Source organism: Triticum urartu, chromosome 2A (genome assembly GCF_056163025.1).
Source record: "Triticum urartu cultivar PI428250 chromosome 2A, HENAU_Tu73, whole genome shotgun sequence".
NCBI classification, from domain to species: Eukaryota; Viridiplantae; Streptophyta; class Magnoliopsida; order Poales; family Poaceae; genus Triticum; species Triticum urartu.
Window position 1 is genome coordinate 9126029 of NC_141874.1, and position 5456 is coordinate 9131484.

A 5456-nucleotide genomic window follows, 5' to 3' on the forward strand; every position below is an offset into this window, starting at 1 on the left:
GGTGCCGTCCGTTCGGCACTAGGATCATCGGTGATTTGGATCACGACGAGTACGACTCCATCAACCCCGTTCTCTTGAACGCTTCTGCTTAGCGATCTACAAGGGTATGTAGATGCACTCTCCTTCCCCTCGTTGCTAGATTACTCCATAGATTGATCTTGGTGATGCGTAGAAAATTTTGAATTTCTGCTACGTTCCCCAACACACACCTTGCCGTGAGATGGGTCTGAATGAAAAAGGTCGGGGGATCCAGTTGTCCCGCCACACTCTTATGCTTCTGCCGTTCCCAACACGCCAAATTAACCCTTTCTTTAGTAAGTCGAGACCATGGCTGATTGCTTGCCATGAGGAGGAGGCATTACCCGTGAAAACAGTATCCTCAATTTGCCATGTGGGTAGTATCGTGCTTTAAGAACTTGTGCACATAGGCTTTCCGGTCTGGATATTAATAGCCATGCTTGGCGAGCCAATAGCGCTTGATTGAACAAACGGAAATCCCGAAAACCCATACCACCCCTATCCTTGGGTTGCAGCAAATGATCCCAACCCTTCCAATGAACTTTCCTCTTGCCTTTTTCCGATCCCCAATAGAAATTCCTTACCATCCTTGTGAGATCATCGCACACCGAGTATGGTAGCTTGAACATGCCCATAATGTACGTTGGTAATGCCTGGGCTACTGACTTTATCAAAGCTTCTCTTCCTGGCTGGGCTAGGTGTCCATCACCCCACTGAACGAGTCGTTTAGTTAGACTAGTTTGAAGATTCTGAAACTTGCCCTTGGACATGCGACCCTCAGGTGTGGGGAGGCCTAGGTATTTTTCCTCAAAGGCCAAGCTGGTTACATTCAACACATCTCTGACTTCCTCTTGAACTGCCGCTGGGCAAGCCTCCCCAGAGAAAATTGAGCATTTGTTATAATTAAGGCTTTGACCTGTAGCTGAACCATACATATCTAGTGCCCCTTTTACACTCTCTGCTTGGTCTCTAGAAGCCTCAAAAACAGCATGGTATCATCAGCAAATAACAAGTGGGATATACCTGGCGCCCTTCTGCAAACACGAACTGGTGAGAGAGCTCCAGCTTGCACTTTATTTCTCAAAATTGTCGAGAGTCCATCAGCCACAAACAAAAATAGATATGGTGAAAGAGGGTCCCCCTGCCGGAGCCCTTGAGCTGGTGCAAATGAATCCAAGAGAGTTTCATTAAGTTTGACAGAATACCTCACCGATGTGACACACGTCATTATCCAGTCAATCCATCGCTGAGAGAAACCCAACTTTTGCATCACCTGCTTCAGGTAAACCCAGTCCACCCTATCATAAGCTTTAGATAGATCGAGCTTGTAGGCGCAGAAACTTTTCGTAGGATCCTTCTCTTGCTTAATGTAGTGGAGGCACTCAAAGGCCACCAACGCGTTATCAGTTATCATCCTGCCAGGGATAAACGCACTCTGTTCCACTGATATTAAATCATCCAGGAGTGGACGCAAACGGTTCACCGGGCACTTTGAGATGACCTTGTAAATCACGTTGCATAAGCTAATGGGCCTGTATTCAGACAACTTTGTAGGGTTAGCAATTTTCGGAATAAGAACAATGGAAGTAGAGTTTACTCCCTCCGGCATGATACCCGTACAAAAGAAATCTTTTACTGCTGCAATCACACTATCTTTCATGGTGCTCCAATTCCGCTGAAAAAATCTGGCAGGAAATCCGTCCGGTCCCGGTGCCTTCAAGGGCCCAATCTGGAACATAGCGTCTGAAATTTCCTTATCGGAAAACGGTGCACAAAGCTTAATATTATCCTCTTCCGCCACCAAGGGTTGCACTAAGTCAATCACGGGGTTGCATCTAATGATGTGTTTGCCGAAAACAAGTTACAGAAATAATTCGTTGTAAGTTTCCCCATGGCAGCAAAGTCGGAGTGCACTACCCTAATGCTATCTGTCAATTCTCGAATCTTGTTCTTTCTTGCCCTCCAAATGGCCTTGCTCTGAAAGAACCTTGTGTTTCGGTTGCCCTCCTTAAGCCAGGATATTCTTGACCTTTGGAGCCACATCATCTCCTCCTGGTACAATAAATCATTCATCTTATCGGTTACTGCTCTTATATCTTGTCTATCCGCATTCATATTCATAAGCTCCTCTAGCTGAGTTCGAGACTTGGCAAGCTCCCTCTTAATGTTGCCAAATTTTCTGCTCCATGAACCAAGGCATATCATTGTTTTTGATAGAGCATCTCTCAACTGTCCCAAATTCTGCACCCCTCCTACCGCAGCCCATGCATCCTTTATGACTTCAGGTAGTGCAGGATCTGTTTCCCAAAAAACTTCATACCTTCTACTCTTTGCACTTGTAGGGCCTAGATCAACCTCTCCCTTTAAAAGTAGCATAACATGATCTGAACATGGTGAAACAACATGATCAACAGAAGCATAAGCAAACATATTTCTCCACGAACTTGTAGCAACTGCCCGATCCAACCGAACTCTCACATTACCCATACCACTTCGCCTGTTATCATACGTGAACGGAACTCCAGAGAAACCAAGGTCCACCAGCTCGCAAGTTTCAAGTACATCGCGAAAAGCTAGCATCTGAGCCGCAGCCCTAGGAGTGGCCAAAAAATGCTCGAAATCCCACATCGCTTCATTGAAATCACCGATTACAAGCCAAGCCAAGTCACTTACAGTTTTCAGGTTCTGTAGCTTAGCCCACATGAGGTGCCTATTTTCAACACGGGGTTCACCATAGACGAAAGTAACACGCCATTGATTTGCACCCTCCTGGAGCCGAACAAGAGCATTATGACGCTCATCTTTGTCAACTATCTCAACAACACAATTCTCATGCCAATAAACAGCCAGCCCTCCACTCAGCCCATCGCTGTCAATGCCACAAAATCCCTTTAATCCCAGGCAATTACGTATCCTCCTCATCTTAGCTTCCTTTTGCCTAGTCTCACATAAGAACACAAACATGGGGGAACGCGACTGACATACCGTCGCTAATTCTCGAACTGTCCGGGAGTTCCCCCCTCCCCAGCAGTTCCAACTTAGGCAATTCATTGGGACCGGCGGTCCTCCGTCTCGGAGGCCGCCTCATAAGAAGTGTCCATATCGGTTTGCTCTACCTCTCCATCCACTCCATCCCCCTGCCTTCTTCTTTTCACAATCGGCACTTTCCCTGGTGTGGAGTTTGGATTCACAACTGCAGTTGTCACCTCTGGTGCCGAGCCTCCCTTAATCAAAAGAACAGTATCTGCTACCTTCCCAGCCAGATTAGGGACTGGTTGGCCACGAACATTTATAGTACCATCGTCACTTACCAGCCTTTTCCTAGCTGATCGATCCTGTTCACGTAGCATAGTTTTATACTGGACTAGATCCATGCCCACAACTTCATAAACATGCACTTCCACTCCCCCCCCCCCCCCGACCTCCTGTACTAGTCGCCCTTCCTCCTCTATCACCTCCTCCTCTCCCACTTCTACCTCCTCCTCGGCCTCCACCCCTAGCACCTCCTCCACCCATGCATGCGTTCGTCCTACTCCCTCTTCCCGCCATAGTATTACCACTAATCGGTTCTCCCGACCAATGAAGCCAGTCCCCCCATTCACATAAACTCAGGTCGTGCGTTCCGTCCCCGCATTCCTCCACAACATGCCGCATATGACCACAAAAGAAACAAAAGTCCGGCAGCTTCTCATAGAACACTGGATATTTTTTCCTTTCCTTCAAAGTGATCGGGAAAAACCTGACGAGAGGTTTTGTAACATTCACAAAGACTCGCACCCTCAGGCAGCTCGCCGGATTGATCTTTCCTTCATTTACTGCCACTGTAAACGGTGGATCTCCGACCTTCTTTGCCACCCTCTCCGCCAACTCCTTCTTCCTAGTCAACCCATCAGGTAATCCTTTGATTCTTGCCCACAGAGGAAACATATTAAGAGCGTAGTCTGAAACATTGGTGAATCCATCATATTCTACCAGCACCACCGGATCTCTCCGAAACTGCCATGGCCCCCCTTCCATCACGCGCTTCCAATCGCCCAAACAATGGCACTGAGCCAAGAATAGGTTAGGCCCCTTGATGTTGAAAGTTACCCCCTGTGCACAGGCCCAAGCATTGCGCATCGAGTTCAGCAGGGCAGCATGACTAAACGGGCGCATGGTATGAACCCTAAATAGCGCTAGCCATCGAACATCTTTGATCAATTCATCCACCTCCCCTGACAGATCCAAATCCTCCTCTTCTTCACCATGCAAATTGAGTCCTTCAAACGCATCCTCCAGGCTCGGATCCAGGCCATAATGATCCCAGTAGCTCTGATCCTCGTCTTCCACATCCGCTTCCGTGTTTTTTGCCTCCTCCGCTCCCTCCGCAGAGTCCACCAAGGCCGGATCTCGCGGTTCTTCAGCACCCAAGTCATTCGCCCTTTGCACCCCTTCCTCCCGTCCAGCGCCGTTCTACCCTACTCCTCCCTTCGCACCCCCCGAAACCTCCATGCGGTCGTAGGAGCAGCTACGTTGTTCGCCTCCTGGGACGTCGATCGCCGACGCGTGGTAGCAATCGTCGGTGATCTGACGTAGGAACCCTAGACTTCAGCGTCGCCGCCGAAGGAAGAGGTGGACTCTAGGAAACCCTAGAGGAAAGTTGAAAATTATTCGTAGTGTAAGTTGAGGTCCATGTCGTGCTTCTTTCACTGCTCCCAAAGTCTGAATGGAGATAAAGAAGTTGGCGACGCAGCGTTGTGCCTCTTTGTAAGCGGCACATAGCCGAGCCCCTGTATCCCAGCCCAGCAACAAACACAAAGCAATTAACGAATCCCACTGGAAATCGTATAAGTTGCCCGTACCAATTCCTAGTAGGAAACGCCTACAGGCAACGTCTGGCGCGTCGGATCAGTAGTGCGGTTTGTTCGCGGCACGGTGTAGGTTCGTTCAGCTCCGATTTTCTATCTTTATTATTTTCTTTTTCTTTTTCCTTTTCCTTTTTCTTTGGTTTTTTTTCACCAGGTTTTTTGTTTTGCTTTTGTTCTTCATTCTGCTCCAGTTTTCTTATTTTTCTCATTGGTTTGTTTCTTCCTTTCTTTGCTATACTTTGGTTTTCTATTGTTTCTTTCGTTCTTCGTTTTCTTTGGTTTTTTAGCTTTTTCTTTTTGTTTATTTGTCGGTTTTCATCAGGGGCTTTCTCAACACATGTCTCTTTCTCAGAACACAATGTGCATATTCTAATACACGTGATTTTTTTGTGGTAAACGTTGGACATTTTTCGAATACATGATATACTATTTTTAAAGTACATGTTTTAAACACTTTTTTCTGAATACATGTAGAATATTTTCAAATAGATGTTGTACATTTTTCTAAACCTCGCAAATATGTTTTTTCATTTTATAACATTTTTCAAAAAATTCACGAACAATTTTCTGAAACACATGATTATTTCTTAA